Genomic DNA, 18757 nt, shown 5'->3' with positions numbered 1-18757 from the left:
TTTCCTTATCTCCTCTCACTCTCCATATTTTAGTTACTCCTCCCAAATGACCATAGTGGTTGACATGGTCTTCAAATGACCAATACATATATACACAGGTTCCTCCAGGTGTGCAGTATACCCATTTCCCTATGTAGCTCCTTGGGTTTCTTGGGTTTTCGAGCTTCACAGATGGTGGGTCCAGGTGGTTGGTGATGATCTGTTTGCGCAGTTTTTCTCTCTCTTTTATTATTGTGCCTGTGTGCTGGCCATCATCTGCTGGCATCAAGGGGTGCATACCAACCTTTTCGATCATTTCATCTGTGGTGCGTGCCTTCCGGGCATTCCAAAATCTAATTATGATCAGTGCAGCTCCAGCCAGTATTATGCATCCAACTATAATCTTCAGTCCGTCCGACAGCCAAGATGGCATCCATGACCGTAATAGTGAAAACCAGCTGTCATCCTTCTTCACTCCTTTACTTTCATCCATCATTTTGGAGTGCATCTGGGCTGGTTGTGATACTGCTTCTGTCAGTGTACCATTGTCAGCATCGTTAGCAGGAATGAATGTGCAGCATGATTGTCCTATATTTGCGCAAACTCCTCCTTCCATTGCTGTGAGGAGGTCCAGTACATATCTGTTCTGTAGTGCCACCATCCTCACTGCTCGCAGTTCCTCTTTTATTGCGTTGAATCCATTTACTGTAGAATTAATTGTCATCATTAGTTCCCATCGAGTTATCTGGAGCCATTTTGCATTTGCGTAAGCTTGTAGTCCCGGATGTATTATTGAGGAGAAGAACATTGCTGCTCTGCTGAATAGTCTGTGTTCTGGTGGGATTGAAGTGAGTGCTGTTTCCGACCTTTCCCATAGGTAATTTCCTGTCAGAGGTTCTCCTTGTCTTTTCTTTCTATTCAGGACAGCGTTGTTGCTGTTGTTTTGGTTCTCTGGCCCCTTCTGAGGTTGTACAGATCTCTTCTTCCTCTTGTTTCCTTCATCCATTTTAGGGAAGTTCGCCACGTTCACATGTTTCTGGGGCACCACTAGTGATGGTACATTAACGTGTACCATTGTGCAAACACCATTCCACAGAGGGGGCAGTGTGTGGTATGCCTTGTCTCCGCAGGCCCAGTAATGGTCCATTAATACTGCTGTTCCTGCTCCCCCCTCAGGTAACTCCATCACGCTTGCACAGTTGGTGTTGTATCCCACGTCCACTTCTCCTCTATGTTGGTAGCATACTTTAGGTGCAGACAACGGCAGTATTGTTATTGGGTCTTCATCCTTCTCTATCCACGTTAGCATGGGTGCGTACTTGACCCAAGTCATCCAACATCTGTCATTGTGTTCAGCAATAGTTGTAATAGTTTCTCTCGTTACCATGTTGCTGCCAACCACTCCTGTGTCCCATTTGTTGTCCAGGTACACCTTCCCTGTTATTGTTATCAGTGGTCTTTCCCAAAATCCTTGTTTACCAGGAACTTCAGTGGCGTACCAATCACATGGTAGGTATTGTAGTGTTACTTTCTTTGTTTCTCCTTTTTCAAGGCCACTTGTTATGTATCTGAATGCTTCAGCATGCAAATTGGTTTTGTGGTAACTCAAATAAGTCTTGAGGAAGTTGTTTTCATATGGATATGTGTCTCGCGTTTTCCATACCAGGTGCACCACCGTCCCTTGAAATCTCCCTCTCGTTTGGAACAGTACCAAGTATACTATACATCGTGCTGTCTTTTCATCTATTTCCGTGGCAACGAAAGTTCGAGAAGCGCTCATGGCGTATGGGATCAATGAGCAGACGTAGCAGCTGTCTTCTGTTGTCTGCTTACCTATTTGGGTCATGTGTTGGTACCACATGTTGTTCGAGACGTGTGCTGAATCTTGTATGTAGTTGTCAATACCTTTATTATCTGAGTATGTGCTGCGTTTAACTCTATTTCCCTTGTGTGGAATTTTGCTAGTACCACCTGACATAACACCTGTTGCAGCCGTGGGTGGGGGTATATTAGGTTTGGGTGCAGCCAAAATATTGATAGCATAACTTTTCTGCCATACAGAGGCAGCCAAAAACCCGGTGATCATCAAAATCCCTATTATCTTTATTACAGATGCTAGTCTCACCGGCATTTTGCTCTTACCTTGCTGCAGTCCGGCAGTTTATTCTTGCGACGTTAAAGTTGCCCGCCTGAAAATTCTCAATATGCTTGTTATTAGTGTTAGTTGTTGTTTTCAAGCTCTCCCTATCAAGTAGTCGTTCAGTGCCCAGACGAAGAGCTGTTCCCACGCCAATCTAAGTGATCTATCTCTTAGGGCAGGCAAGTGTTGGTGAAGATGGGGCATTGATTGTTCTATGGCCAAGAGAAATGCTGTGTAGTAGACACGCACCCTCCTTCTTTTCAGGTACTTTGGCCTTTTTATGTGATGAACAAATTGGTGTGATAGCTCTTCAGGGTAGTTATCGTCTGGGGGTAGCATCTACTCCTGGGCAATGAACTTTGTTAGTTATCTGTTTTCTTTAGCAATATAATAATATGCGGTACCTGCATGTGCGAGAAAGAAAAAAGAGAACATTCAAGTGTTTACATGTGTATATGTGCAAAACAATGTCCTTCAGTTGGGTGATTACTGCAGTGGGTAGGGGGTTGAAGGGCAGAGGGTTAGGGGCTCAACTGGCGGAAGTCTCTTTACTCTTTGATCGTGTGACCATGGGGTGGGCGGTACGGGAATTACCCGTTTCTATGTCAGTAGTTGTCTCTGGGGAATCTGGGGGGTTGTAGGGTATGGAGACACTTAGGTCGTCAGCTGTGGTAGAAGTCTCTTCCTCCGTGGGTGACGCTGTTGCTGTTCTTCCAATTGCCCTGTCGGTGACGCTAGTGCGGTCTGGAGTTTGCAGATCTTTACGTCGTGTAGGTGATTCCAAGCACGTTTGTCCTGCAACTTTACTGCTCTCGTAGATACCTCCTCTACCAGATGGGGGCCAGTGAAGCATGGGCTGTTCCACTTTCTGTTGAAATTGCGGAGTAGCACGTGGTCACCTTTAGCAAATTTGAACAGTTTTTCCTTTTCCAATTTATTATCCGCGTCTTCTGGTTGATCACTCTTAGACCCGCCCCGCGTGCGCTCGAGCTGTTGAGACACAAACACTACACTAGTAATCAAAGAAGACACATATTGGTACATTTCATCACCAAGAACAGTTGCAGTGTTTTCATAATCTGTTAATGCTCTTGATGTTGGCGTTAGAGGAAGGCGCATTTGACGTCCGGTCACCACCTCGTGAGGAGTGAGGTGGTGGTCGGAGCCTGGTCTATTTCTCAGCTCAAATAGAGCTAGCGGAAGGCAATACAACCAACTCTTCTTTGTAGTTTGCTGTATCTTTGCAATTGCCTCCGTAAGGATGTTATGTGCTGGAACATTTCATTAGCGAAATGCGGGCCATTATCCGACCGCAGTACCTCGCACACTCCCCACCTGGGGAAAACCTCCCTCACTAGAAATTTAGCTGCTCTAAATGCATCTGGGTGTGAGCAGGGTCCTGCCTCAATTCACCTGGAGAATGGGCATACTACTACAATCATATACCTATTTCCTTGACATACGTTGATCATGTCAACATAGTCAATATGGATGTGCAGGAAGGGTCCCTCTGGCCGGGGTATAGTACCTTTTATCACTTTCAGCGTGTGACCGGCTGTGAACTGTTGACATGTGAGACAATTGCTGATAAAATTTGTCACATGGGAATTTAACTCAGGACAGAACCAATCTTCCCTAATTCGTGCTGCAATAACTTCCTTGCCTGTGTGGGCTGGGTGGTGGAGTTGGCTCAGGGCGGTGTTCAATAGTGCCAATGGCATTACCATCTTTCCAGTGTTACCCTGGCGCCATAGTGCGTCAGTTGGTGACATTGTACATCCCCTTTTTACCCATATTTCTTTTTCTGCCATTGGTGCAGCCGCTTGTAACTCCATTATCTGTGTGGCTGGGAGATGGGTGTACCCCTCTCTTATCAACATCTCTTTAGCTATCCCCCTCCCTCTCCCTCTCTCTAACTCTGGGGGGTTCCATATCTCACCAAAATATGCAGCATACTTCGCATGTGCGTCTGCTGCTGCATTTCCTTTTGAGATATGATCTTCTCCATTAGTGTGTGCGGTACATTTGACCAAAGCTAATTCTTGGGGGTCATTTATTACTTCAATTAGTTCAGCTAATAAGAGAGCATGTTGCACTGGGGTGCCGTCAGCTCTCCTAAACCCTCTTCTCCTCCATTTGGACAATCCTGAGTGGACAGTAGACGTGACATATGCGCTGTCAGAATATATAGTCACTCTTTTGTCAAAGCTTTCCTTCAATGCCAAGATCAGTGCAACCAATTCAGCTGCTTGAGCGGAGTAATGCTGTGGTATTTGTACGCATTTCACTGCCACACACACCGGTTCCTCTGTCATTTTTACCACTGCTGCCCCAGTTCTCCTTATCCCATCACTTTGGTCTATTGTTGATGACCCATCAATGAACAAGAGCTCTCCTCCATCTAGTGCGTCCTCTTCAACTTTTCTAGTACATGAGTACATTTCGGTAGTCTGCGTACAATCATGTGCATAGTCTCCTTCCTCAATTACTTCTGCTATAAACCTTGCAGGATTAACTGTGCTGCATCTAACAATTGATAATTCTGGTCTAGATAAGATGATCTCATAACCCGACGCCCTCTGCGTGGTTAGTGTGGACTTAGGCTTATTCAATATTGCAAATAGTGCATGTTCCACAAATAGCATGGTTGGGAACCCCATTGTTATTGATGATGCTTTCTCTACCGCAAAGGCAGCTGCGGCGAGACCTTGTTCGCAAGGGAAATGTCCTAACATCACAGGATCCAAGTGGCCACTGTAAAACGCAACTGGTTTGTAACCCATGCTTGTTTTTTGAGCCAACACTGCTTTCATTACTGCTGAGTCGCAATGTGAAAATATAAAGAATTGTCGTTCATAATCTGGGGTGGCCAGTACCGGAGCAGTTGATATTGCATCTTTCAGTTCATCAAAGGCCTCTTTCATTTCCATTGTCCACCCCAATTTTTTCTCCTCTTTGTTAGCTTCTTTTAATGCCTCAAGTAGGGGTCCTATGTATGAGCTGTAATCAAATACCCAAGCTCTACAGTAGTTGCACAGTCCTAGGAACTGCTGCAGTTCCCTCACTGTTTGGGGCAGCGGCGTTTTTGAAATGGCCTGTGCTCTTTGTGGTGCAATCTTTCTTCCGTATTGGGATATGAGCTGACCAATGTAAAGTACCTGTTCCTGACAGTACTGTAACTTTTCCTTGTCTACCTTGTAACCCTTTTCAGCCAATATTGTCAGCATCTTCAATGAGTCCTCTCTGCATCTTTTTTTGCTTGTGCTGCAAATTATTATGTCATCAACATACTGCAACATTGTGCTTTCCACTTCAATGTTACCCAAGTCCATCTGTATTACTCTGTTGAAAATTGAGGGTGACTCGCAGTATCCTTGTGGCAATCTGGTGTGTTTCCATTTTGTGTTTCTGTACGTGAAGCTCGTCAGATCTTGTGAGTCTGGGTGCAGGGGTATTGAGAAAAAGGTATTTTTAAGGTCTATCACTGTAAATCGTGTTACCTCTGCTGGAATGCCACACAATATTGTGGCCAGGTTTGCTGCTATGGGGTATTCTGCTTCCACTATGTTGTTCAAGGGCCTGAGGTCCTGGATGAAGCGCCAAGACCCCCCTTTAGCTTTGCGCACTGGGTATACAGCTGTGTTACATGGTGATTCCGATGGTAACAATATGCCATTATTTATAAGGGCCGTTATTGTTTCATATATGCCCCCATCTACCTCTTTTGATAGTGGGTACTGCTTCACTCTGGGGAGTATTGCACCTTTTTTCAATTTTATTCTCATTCCCCCTATACTTTTTATGCACCCCACGTCATAGGGACTAGTAGTCCATAATGATGTTGGTACATTTGCCATATCCTCCTCAAAGAACGGAACTGGGGTGGATGTGGGTGCTTCAAGTGACATTGCCATTTTCTGTGCCACTTGTTTGTATGTCACTCTTAGCCATATTTCTACACTCATCATAAATACCATTTCACCTTCTTCCTTTTCTTCTGAGAAGAGCTCCTCGTCTGACACCTGGGTGAGCCTACATCCCTCTGCTAGGGCTATCACTGCCCTCCATGCTCTTCCTTCTCTGTCTTGGGCATGTACTGCGATGTAATCAGCAGTTGCTATAATGCTCTCTATGTTCACTGAAATCACCTTTCCTTCTTGTTCATTGGCTGGTGTTTCTGGTCTAAACAAATAGGCTTCTGGCCTCCTCCAGATCTTTCCTTCTATCCCTGGCATCCATGCAAATGCCATGTCTGTCCCGTACTGGAACAGTTCACCATCTACTGGCTCAGCCCTAATCACTGTCTGTCCACAGTATGCTTGCATAATTTGTCGTGCAGTGAGCATATTTATTCCTGGAGTGGAGCAAATTATGCCGTCCTCCGTAAAGAGATCGTCATATTCAGCCTGCTCATTATGTCTCTCCCCAGTATGTTTACTGGTGAGGCCCTAGAATATAAAAGCGGGACTGACATGTCATAATCCCCTATTGATAAGGGAATGTTATCAGTAAAGGGAACCAACCCCCTAACCCCAGAGAATCCTTGGGTGTTCATGGCTTCACCTGACATCTTAAATATACCTTCCCTTATGCAAGACCGGGTCGCCCCAGTGTCAACAAGGAATGATAATTTTTTGTCACCTATTGTTACCTCTATGCGTGGTTCCTCCGCACTATTAGGTGTTACCGACAGGATGGGACACACCAAGGCCGTCTGTGGGCTGTCCTATTGTGGGTATAATGATTGACCACTTCATGTGTAAGGGTTGTGTCCCAGGACCGTCACCCTTCCCAGTTGTGTTTGCTGCAGTTGTGTATTGGAAGAGGTTATGTTATGGTCTTGAATTTGGGCAGGTTGCTGTACTTGCTGTACTTGGGGTTGTTGTATTATCGCTACCTGTTGTTGTGGCAGTGAATATGCCTGTGGCTGTTGTTGTGTTACTAGTTGTTGCTGCCCATTTCCCTGTTGCAATGCCTGCTGTTGCTGGATGCCCTGCCGCTCCTGTGTAGGCCCTTGTTGTCCCTGTTCTCCCCATGAGGGTGTGCCTGGTCTCACTCTACACGTGCGTGACATGTGCCCTACTAATCCACAAATCCAACACACCGGTGGTTCCCTGTTCTGCCATGGAAAGCTTCCTGAGTTGTCCTGGTATACTGGTTGCCCGGTGGGGTAGAAATTTCTAAATCCTCCCCCTTGCTGTTGTGTGTTATATCCGTATCCCCTCCCTCTCATCATTCCTCCCCTGTTGTAATTATAATATCCAGCTCCTGGCGTTGAGAATCCTCCTCCCATGTTAGTCGTGTATGGTTGGAGTGGCGGCAGCTGTTGTGTTACAATCTGTGATGATTGTATTTGGGAGGGATCTTGTGCAGCCACTACTTGTGTGGGGTTTTGGGTCATTGTTGCAGGTGTAGTTATTAGTGCACCTTCCATCGTGTATTTAGTAAGTTTTTTCTGTACCAATTTAGCCTCTTCCGCTTTTCTATCCTCTTCCTTTTGTTTCATCTTTTCTTGCCATGTCCTACAATGATGTACTATCGTCAGTTGTATTTCTGGCCATGCTTTTGCTTCCATCCCCACCACCTTCTTCAGTTGTTTCTGAACTGCTTCTGGGAGCCCTTGTATTAGTATATGATAGAATATTGCTGGTGTTTTGTCCCATTGTTCTCTAGTTTCCATATGCCACTCCTCTTGAATTTCCTGTATATAATCAACAGGATCTTCGTTCTCACGCATCTTGCGTGAGGTAATTGCTCCTATGTCTGATGTGTCTGGGTACTGTACCCTCAGCGCTTGCCATAATGCATGTCTGCAGTTTGCAAATGGTGCCCCATCGTGTGATGTGTTTATTATTGTGACTCCAGGGAAGCCTGCTCTCTTCCAGATGTCATCTGCTGCATCCCCCAATATTGATATTAGAAGGCCCTTTACATCCCCCACTGCCAGTTTCTGTCCTGCGGTGTGTTTTTCCATTTCATATATCCATTTTCCCGCACCTCCACTTAATGATGGGAGCCTGCACTTTGTATTTTCCTTGTCTGCATGCTTCCACGGGACGTATTGTGGTCTAACCCCTCCCCTCTCCAGAAGCGGCATTAAGTTGTGTCCTGTTTGACCCCCTGGGTTTTACAAAATCGAGTCTGTGCACCCCTCCTCTTCTTCCGTTTCTTCTACATCGTCAATTTGGTCCATATTTCCCCTGCTCGTAACTGTTTCTCCTCCATCTCTTCCCCTTCTCTTATCATTTCCTTTATTTGATATGGGCGTGTGTATTCGTTCTCCCTGCCTGCGTCCAGGGAGGTCTCTAAGCCTACCTGCATAGGGTGTCAGTTTGTGGGGGAAGGGTGCGAGTTTAGGTGGGCATGTTGCACGTAATGAGCGTGAGGTAGTGGAGCATGTTGGACGGGGTGGTGAGGGTGTAGCTGCACGTGCCTGCCTTTCCTCCATTCCTTGCTCTTCCTCCTCACTTCCCTCCAGTCCTTCCTGTCTCCTGCAGATCCATGGTGATTCTCTATTTGTCCGGGAGATGTATAATTTATCTAAACTTTCCCTTTCACTGTTTCTTCCTTCCTTCTCCATTCCTTCTCCTTCCTCACTGCAAAAGCCATTCAGGAATGGCAACCCCCAATCTGTCTTTTTCCCCTTAATCGTTACTGTTTCTAAGTCTATTAGATCCGTTCCTCCCTTTTCTCCTTTACCAATTGCTCCCCTTTGTGCTGACGTTGTTGCTACTTCTGTGTTTCTGTATATATACCTCCTTACTTCACTCTCCCCTCTCCTATCTTCTCTTTCCCCTTCATTTTTCTCCGCTGTTTCTCTACCAATTCCCTCTCTTTTCTTTTTCAATTCCTCTATTACTTCACTATTCATCTTTTCCATTATCCTTTCTTCTTCTTTCTTCCTTTCCCATCTCGCTCTTTCCCGCTCTAATATACCCTCTATCATCCTCCCTTCTTCGTATTTCCTTGTCGTTTCTGATAGTAATCTCCTCTTCCATATTTCCATTTCCTTTTCTTTCTCTTCTTCCTCTCTTTTCTTGTCACGCAGTGCTGCTCTGGATACCCTTTCTGCTACTGCCTTCACCCTTTCTGCTTCTCTCTTTTGCTCCTCAGTTCATTCCCTCATTTTTTCCAACTCATTCTTGCTTTCTTTCCTTTCCCGTGCTCTCTCTCTTTCCTCTCTCTCGAGCTGCTTGATCAGTGCATTCTGCTCATCCCTTAATTCTGCTAATCGTTCCTCCAAAATCTCTTCCTTTTCTCTTAACAGCTCTCCCCCCTTTCTTTTCCCTTCTTCCCCTTTCATTTCACTCTTCCTGGTATTATCCTCGTCCATTTTCCTTACTGCCTCCTTCTCTTCTCCTGTTAATGAACCTCGTAATTTTAATAGTACCTGCGCAGCTACCCACTCATCATGCCCTATTTCTGCGACCTGCTCTTCGTCAGTCCTCCCCTCCCCTGCAGGCATCTTCGTACGAGCTGATCCCGTCGTACTAGTCTGCTCCCCTCCCGTGTGGCCACCTGTAGCTGTATATGGTGGCGGGCTGTATGCCGGGTTCGAGTACCCCTCGGCCGCCCTTAATTGTACTATTTCTCGTAGTTCTGTCAAAGGATATAACCCCCCTTCCTCCTTTTTCACCACCTTCGCTAGGGGCATATCGTTGCTATGTTCCTTTTTTATTTCCTTTTTGTTTAGGTTGTTACTCTTTTCTCCTCCCTCTCGTCCGTTCCCCGTGTTCTGTGTGCCTTCACTCTCTTTTTCCCCATTCTCTCCTTCCTCCTTAATCTTCTCCTCTTCCGTTGCTTCCCCCATAATGAACATTCCGTTTGGTCCTGTTCGGGACCCTTGAAACATCCTCCACAAGTTAAACACCTCCACGTGGTGTATCAGCTTCTTCCCCTTGTATGTGTTATGCAGATGAGTTAACAGTGAATGTTGGGTATATGGATCGAAACTGCCATTGGGCGGCCATGGCGTCGTCATTTTGTTGTCCGTCCCCTGTGTCCATTCTATGCTATATTTGATCAGTTTCTCCCTATGGGGTGACAGTGTTTTACATATGTGCTGTAGCGGGGTAGTGAGGGTGTTCCCCCACCCTCCCGATCCTGTCCTGTATGACATAGTATCACTTCACTTGTTATCCTACCCCTAGTTGGCAGTGATTATCTTGCTAACAGTGTACACTATACAATATTAGATCTTTTACCTGGCCCCGTAATTTTGGGGACTTGCGATTGTCCGCTAAGGAAAAATAGAAAAATATAGCATTTGCATTTGTATACTCTTTTCTTTCTTTTCTTCCTTTACCAAACACCTTTACGGCCCCCTGTGGCCGAGGTGCACGTAGCCCCCTGTGGCTGCGTGCCCCGTGTGATGTCCTTATACAGCTGTTCCACTTTCCTTTACCCCTCCTCCTCTTTCTTCACTTGCCGTGGCCGGCGTTCTCCGTGCGCATCCACGTCCCCCTTTTCACCCTTCCCCGATCAACTCGTTACCGTTTATCTCCGTCTCCACTCCCTTACCATAATTCTCTTCCCCACCACTCTCCGAAAGAAAAAATGCCTTGTGTTCGAGATATCCTATGAAAGCCCTACTGGTGACGTCACCGATCACTTCAAAACTACTGGTAAGTTCTTTACATGTTTTTAAAAGTACGAAATACGCTTGCAATCTACCCCCGTTAACCCCACAGCTGTCTTCCTGTCACGCCTGGAACAAGGTTATCAACAATATAATCGGACTGCGCACGCTGCGTCGCCTCGCGTGTGATACGCCCCTCGACAGGAGGACTTAACCAGCCAATTATCTTCCGTATTAGGCAACCAGCTAGCTACCGCTTACAGGGAAACGTCATCTATCTATCGAGTTTCCTGCTCGATCAATAGGGATCCTCATCTACTCATTGATCAATAATCACCAAATCGTAGGAAGCCGCACACACACACACCCTTACACGTGGTCGCGACCTGGGCCAATCAGTGTATACGAGCGGCCGCACGTGATGCTTTCGTGCTCCGCCCCCTCCTCTTCCATAATGTAGCGGACTGCTCTCGCACTTGTCCAGCTACCATTCACTTCACCCTCAACACTAATTTTATCAACCTTCGCCGCGCACCTGTGTAACACCTCCCGCCTCCCGTATTCAATTCCTCCCCCCTCCCTCACAATTTCACATTGCTTGTTGTGCGTGGCATACTCACCAAGTTCTCTTGATGCGGGGCCGCTCGACTGCGTGCACCCCTCCAAGCGGCTCGCCACCTCCCCTCGTCTGGACCACGTCTGGACACTCGCCAACCGCGGGCGGGATACTTCTCAACCGGCTCCCGAAGGCCAATATCCGGATTGCGCTGTCCGGTCTTCTCGCAGTTCCGCGATGGTCCTGTAGTCCTCAAAAGGGGGCAGCGGCAGAGGGGGCCGCGCCGCCGGGCCTCCTCGCAACGGGAGTACTCGGAAAAATAAAATAAAAGCAGACCTTAAACAGATCTCAGCAGTGCCTCCAAATTGTCGGGGGGAAATTCTCCCGGGGTCGGCTGGGCCGTCCGCAGACCTCCGGGCAGGGAGGCCCCAACTCCTCCCGTGTATCCCAAAAAATGAGTATGAGGCACATGCAAGAAGCTGTTTATTAAACAAAACGGCAGGGATGGGTCAAGGATCGTACGCGTCCGTCCTGACACTCTCTCTTCAATCGAGGGGCTCGCAGGCCCTTTTTACCTTAGTATGATGCGCTACTTGCGTCACCTGGGAAAGTTAGCAAAAAACCTATCGCCACTCTGGATTGGTTCCTCGAGTGGTAGGGTTAGTATAGCATACGTATAGAGAGCGTTGTTAGTGGTTGAGGGTAGTCAGGTGGTATACTTGGGTTGTCCCTTCAATTTGATACATGAAAATTGTTACATGAAGACCCCTGAGAATTGGCTAATGTTAATGGCGTCAGTGATAAGAGCCCCATGTTCTGATTGGTCCATTCGCGAGCCCCCCAGTCTGGGACCATCGCTGTTCCCAGCTCGCGGTGCACCTGTCATTTGCAACAATGTATCACTATGGGTATGTGCAGACAATGTGAGGATTTGTTCATATGCTGGAAGGCAGACTACTCCCACCGCCGCAGATGTCCATTGAGTCGCTTAATTGTATCTGCTTGTGTCTTGAAACGTGGGATCCAGGCGCCTCCCTCCTCCTGGGCCTGGCACCCTGTCAGGTTCGGCTTGGTCACGTGAGGTGAGACCGTGGTTGAGGCAGAATTCTGCACATTTAATATTGCATTTTCCACTGTGTGCCTGGCTTAATTTGCAGGTGTGACCTTGGCGTCGGCTTGTGGCATGCGAGTTTGCAACATTGTGCCCTTGACTGTCTGCTCTCGCCGGGCTCATTCTGCAGGGTCAGCAACTGTACTCTTGCTCATTCAATGTTCATGGAAGCTCTTGCTTGCGGCCTACTTGGGCCTGGTGCATAGGTAGAGACGTTTGATGCACAGCGCTTTAGGTTATGGTATGATATTGCTTTATCCCCAGTATCATGTCTTCGTTATACTTCTTATTGCAATGCATGGGTTTAGAAGAAGCGTGAGCAAGCATTTTAGATGAGTTCATTGTGCGTCTTGCGTTTCTGCATTTTGAAAAACCTATGTGAAAAATAATAAAGATGCCCGTCAGTGGGTGTGTCCGTCACCTACGTCATAGCACTGAATATGTTCTTCATGTGGATTGGTGTGGGAGTGTCCAGTGTGCATGTTTGCACGGGTGTGCTGACCGTTGGCTAGGTCGTCATGGCATCTCTAACAATGTGTTCATTTACTGTTGAATGGTTCAGTCAAGTTCATCCATGCCGCAGGTGTCGGCATGGGCAGGGCAGGCTGGTGGGCACATCCGTATGTTCCTGTACCAGGGTATCTGGTCATCTGGTAGGTGGGCAAACTCCTCTCGTGGCGGGTGTCTGGGCCGCGATCCTCTAGGCCATGGGTGTGAGGGGATTGGTGGGAGCCTTTTGTTCCATTCTCCCACTTCAGTCCCCCCTCTGGTCTACTTGTCGACCACAAACATATCCTTTTCCTTATCTCCTCTCACTCTCCATATTTTAGTTACTCCTCCCAAATGACCATAGTGGTTGACATGGTCTTCAAATGACCAATACATATATACACAGGTTCCTCCAGGTGTGCAGTATACCCATTTCCCTATGTAGCTCCTTGGGTTTCTTGGGTTTTCGAGCTTCACAGATGGTGGGTCCAGGTGGTTGGTGATGATCTGTTTGCGCAGTTTTTCTCTCTCTTTTATTATTGTGCCTGTGTGCTGGCCATCATCTGCTGGCATCAAGGGGTGCATACCAACCTTTTCGATCATTTCATCTGTGGTGCGTGCCTTCCGGGCCTTCCAAAATCTAATTATGATCAGTGCAGCTCCAGCCAGTATTATGCATCCAACTATAATCTTCAGTCCGTCCGACAGCCAAGATGGCATCCATGACCGTAATAGTGAAAACCAGCTGTCATCCTTCTTCACTCCTTTACTTTCATCCATCATTTTGGAGTGCATCTGGGCTGGTTGTGATACTGCTTCTGTCAGTGTACCATTGTCAGCATCGTTAGCAGGAATGAATGTGCAGCATGATTGTCCTATATTTGCGCAAACTCCTCCTTCCATTGCTGTGAGGAGGTCCAGTACATATCTGTTCTGTAGTGCCACCATCCTCACTGCTCGCAGTTCCTCTTTTATTGCGTTGAATCCATTTACTGTAGAATTAATTGTCATCATTAGTTCCCATCGAGTTATCTGGAGCCATTTTGCATTTGCGTAAGCTTGTAGTCCCGGATGTATTATTGAGGAGAAGAACATTGCTGCTCTGCTGAATAGTCTGTGTTCTGGTGGGATTGAAGTGAGTGCTGTTTCCGACCTTTCCCATAGGTAATTTCCTGTCAGCGGTTCTCCTTGTCTTTTCTTTCTATTCAGGACAGCGTTGTTGCTGTTGTTTTGGTTCTCTGGCCCCTTCTGAGGTTGTACAGATCTCTTCTTCCTCTTGTTTCCTTCATCCATTTTAGGGAAGTTCGCCACGTTCACATGTTTCTGGGGCACCACTAGTGATTGTACATTAACGTGTACCATTGTGCAAACACCATTCCACAGAGGGGGCAGTGTGTGGTATGCCTTGTCTCCGCAGGCCCAGTAATGGTCCATTAATACTGCTGTTCCTGCTCCCCCCTCAGGTAACTCCATCACGCTTGCACAGTTGGTGTTGTATCCCACGTCCACTTCTCCTCTATGTTGGTAGCATACTTTAGGTGCAGACAAGGGCAGTATTGTTATTGGGTCTTCATCCTTCTCTATCCACGTTAGCATGGGTACGTACTTGACCCAAGTCATCCAACATCTGTCATTGTGTTCAGCAATAGTTGTAATAGTTTCTCTCGTTACCATGTTGCTGCCAACCACTCCTGTGTCCCATTTGTTGTCCAGGTACACCTTCCCTGTTATTGTTATCAGTGGTCTTTCCCAAAATCCTTGTTTACCAGGAACTTCAGTGGCGTACCAATCACATGGTAGGTATTGTAGTGTTACTTTCTTTGTTTCTCCTTTTTCAAGGCCACTTGTTATGTATCTGAATGCTTCAGCATGCAAACTGGTTTTGTGGTAACTCAAATAAGTCTTGAGGAAGTTGTTTTCATATGGATATGTGTCTCGCGTTTTCCATACCAGGTGCACCACCGTCCCTTGAAATCTCCCTCTCGTTTGGAACAGTACCAAGTATACTATACATCGTGCTGTCTTTTCATCTATTTCCGTGGCAACGAAAGTTCGAGAAGTGCTCATGGCGTATGGGATCAATGAGCAGACGTAGCAGCTGTCTTCTGTTGTCTGCTTACCTATTTGGGTCATGTGTTGGTACCACATGTTGTTCGAGACGTGTGCTGAATCTTGTATGTAGTTGTCAATACCTTTATTATCTGAGTATGTGCTGCGTTTAACTCTATTTCCCTTGTGTGGAATTTTGCTAGTACCACCTGACATAACACCTGTTGCAGCCGTGGGTGGGGGTATATTAGGTTTGGGTGCAGCCAAAATATTGATAGCATAACTTTTCTGCCATACAGAGGCAGCCAAAAACCCGGTGATCATCAAAATCCCTATTATCTTTATTACAGATGCTAGTCTCACCGGCATTTTGCTCTTACCTTGCTGCAGTCCGGCAGTTTATTCTTGCGACGTTAAAGTTGCCCGCCTGAAAATTCTCAATATGCTTGTTATTAGTGTTAGTTGTTGTTTTCAAGCTCTCCCTATCAAGTAGTCGTTCAGTGCCCAGGCGAAGAGCTGTTCCCACGCCAATCTAAGTGATCTATCTCTTAGGGCAGGCAAGTGTTGGTGAAGATGGGGCATTGATTGTTCTATGGCCAAGAGAAATGCTGTGTAGTAGACACGCACCCTCCTTCTTTTCAGGTACTTTGGCCTTTTTATGTGATAAACAAATTGGTGTGATAGCTCTTCAGGGTAGTTATCGTCTGGGGGTAGCATCTACTCCTGGGCAATGAACTTTGTTAGTTATCTGTTTTCTTTAGCAATATAATAATATGCGGTACCTGCATGTGCGAGAAAGAAAAAAGAGAACATTCAAGTGTTTACATGTGTATATGTGCAAAACAATGTCCTTCAGTTGGGTGATTACTGCAGTGGGTAGGGGGTTGAAGGGCAGAGGGTTAGGGGCTCAACTGGCGGAAGTCTCTTTACTCTTTGATCGTGTGACCATGGGGTGGGCGGTACGGGAATTACCCGTTTCTATGTCAGTAGTTGTCTCTGGGGAATCTGGGGGGTTGTAGGGTATGGAGACACTTAGGTCGTCAGCTGTGGTAGAAGTCTCTTCCTCCGTGGGTGACGCTGTTGCTGTTCTTCCAATTGCCCTGTCGGTGACGCTAGTGCGGGTCTGGAGTTTGCAGATCTTTACGTCGTGTAGGTGATTCCAAGCACGTTTGTCCTGCAACTTTACTGCTCTCGTAGATACCTCCTCTACCAGATGGGGGCCAGTGAAGCATGGGCTGTTCCACTTTCTGTTGAAATTGCGGAGTAGCACGTGGTCACCTTTAGCAAATTTGAACAGTTTTTCCTTTTCCAATTTATTATCCGCGTCTTCTGGTTGATCACTCTTAGACCCGCCCCGCGTGCGCTCGAGCTGTTGAGACACAAACACTACACTAGTAATCAAAGAAGACACATATTGGTACATTTCATCACCAAGAACAGTTGCAGTGTTTTCATAATCTGTTAATGCTCTTGATGTTGGCGTTAGAGGAAGGCGCATTTGACGTCCGGTCACCACCTCGTGAGGAGTGAGGTGGTGGTCGGAGCCTGGTCTATTTCTCAGCTCAAAGAGAGCTAGCAGAAGGCAATACAACCAACTCTTCTTTGTAGTTTGCTGTATCTTTGCAATTGCCTCCGTAAGGATGTGATGTGCTGGAACATTTCATTAGCGAAATGCGGGCCATTATCCGACCGCAGTACCTCGCACACTCCCCACCTGGGGAAAACCTCCCTCACTAGAAATTTAGCTGCTCTAAATGCATCTGGGTGTGAGCAGGGTCCTGCCTCAATTCACCTGGAGAATGGGCATACTACTACAATCATATACCTATTTCCTTGACATACGTTGATCATGTCAACATAGTCAATATGGATGTGCAGGAAGGGTCCCTCTGGCCGGGGTATAGTACCTTTTATCACTTTCAGCGTGTGACCGGCTGTGAACTGTTGACATGTGAGACAATTGCTGATAAAATTTGTCACATGGGAATTTAACTCAGGACAGAACCAATCTTCCCTAATTCGTGCTGCAATAACTTCCTTGCCTGTGTGGGCTGGGTGGTGGAGTTGGCTCAGGGCGGTGTTCAATAGTGCCAATGGCATTACCATCTTTCCAGTGTTACCCTGGCGCCATAGTGCGTCAGTTGGTGACATTGTACATCCCCTTTTTAACCATATTTCTTTTTCTGCCATTGGTGCAGCCGCTTGTAACTCCATTATCTGTGTGGCTGGGAGATGGGTGTACCCCTCTCTTATCAACATCTCTTTAGCTATCCCCCTCCCTCTCCCTCTCTCTAACTCTGGGGGGTTCCATATCTCACCAAAATATGCAGCATACTTCGCATGTGCGTCTGCTGCTGCATTTCCTTTTGAGATATGATCTTCTCCATTAGTGTGTGCGGTACATTTGACCAAAGCTAATTCTTGGGGGTCATTTATTACTTCAATTAGTTCAGCTAATAAGAGAGCATGTTGCACTGGGGTGCCGTCAGCTCTCCTAAACCCTCTTCTCCTCCATTTGGACAATCCTGAGTGGACAGTAGACGTGACATATGCGCTGTCAGAATATATAGTCACTCTTTTGTCAAAGCTTTCCTTCAATGCCAAGATCAGTGCAACCAATTCAGCTGCTTGAGCGGAGTAATGCTGTGGTATTTGTACGCATTTCACTGCCACACACACCGGTTCCTCTGTCATTTTTACCACTGCTGCCCCAGTTCTCCTTATCCCATCACTTTGGTCTATTGTTGATGACCCATCAATGAACAAGAGCTCTCCTCCATCTAGTGCGTCCTCTTCAACTTTTCTAGTACATGAGTACATTTCGGTAGTCTGCGTACAATCATGTGCATAGTCTCCTTCCTCAATTACTTCTGCTATAAACCTTGCAGGATTAACTGTGCTGCATCTAACAATTGATAATTCTGGTCTAGATAAGATGATCTCATAACCCGACGCCCTCTGCGTGGTTAGTGTGGACTTAGGCTTATTCAATATTGCAAATAGTGCATGTTCCACAAATAGCATGGTTGGGAACCCCATTGTTATTGATGATGCTTTCTCTACCGCAAAGGCAGCTGCGGCGAGACCTTGTTCGCAAGGGAAATGTCCTAACATCACAGGATCCAAGTGGCCACTGTAAAACGCAACTGGTTTGTAACCCATGCTTGTTTTTTGAGCCAACACTGCTTTCATTACTGCTGAGTCGCAATGTGAAAATATAAAGAATTGTCGTTCATAATCTGGGGTGGCCAGTACCGGAGCAGTTGATATTGCATCTTTCAGTTCATCAAAGGCCTCTTTCATTTCCATTGTCCACCCCAATTTTTTCTCCTCTTTGTTAGCTTCTTTTAATGCCTCAAGTAGGGGTCCTATGTATGAGCTGTAATCAAATACCCAAGCTCTACAGTAGTTGCACAGTCCTAGGAACTGCTGCAGTTCCCTCACTGTTTGGGGCAGTGGCGTTTTTGAAATGGCCTGTGCTCTTTGTGGTGCAATCTTTCTTCCGTATTGGGATATGAGCTGACCAATGTAAAGTACCTGTTCCTGACAGTACTGTAACTTTTCCTTGTCTACCTTGTAACCCTTTTCAGCCAATATTGTCAGCATCTTCAATGAGTCCTCTCTGCATCTTTTTTTGCTTGTGCTGCAAATTATTATGTCATCAACATACTGCAACATTGTGCTTTCCACTTCAGTGTTACCCAAGTCCATCTGTATTACTCTGTTGAAAATTGAGGGTGACTCGCAGTATCCTTGTGGCAATCTGGTGTGTTTCCATTTTGTGTTTCTGTACGTGAAGCTCGTCAGATCTTGTGAGTCTGGGTGCAGGGGTATTGAGAAAAAGGTATTTTTAAG

This window comes from Ambystoma mexicanum, chromosome 7q (genome assembly GCF_040938575.1).
Source record: "Ambystoma mexicanum isolate Mex_15411 chromosome 7q, UKY_AmexF1_1, whole genome shotgun sequence".
Classification (NCBI taxonomy): domain Eukaryota; kingdom Metazoa; phylum Chordata; class Amphibia; order Caudata; family Ambystomatidae; genus Ambystoma; species Ambystoma mexicanum.
Note: the sequence above shows the minus strand (reverse complement) of the source record.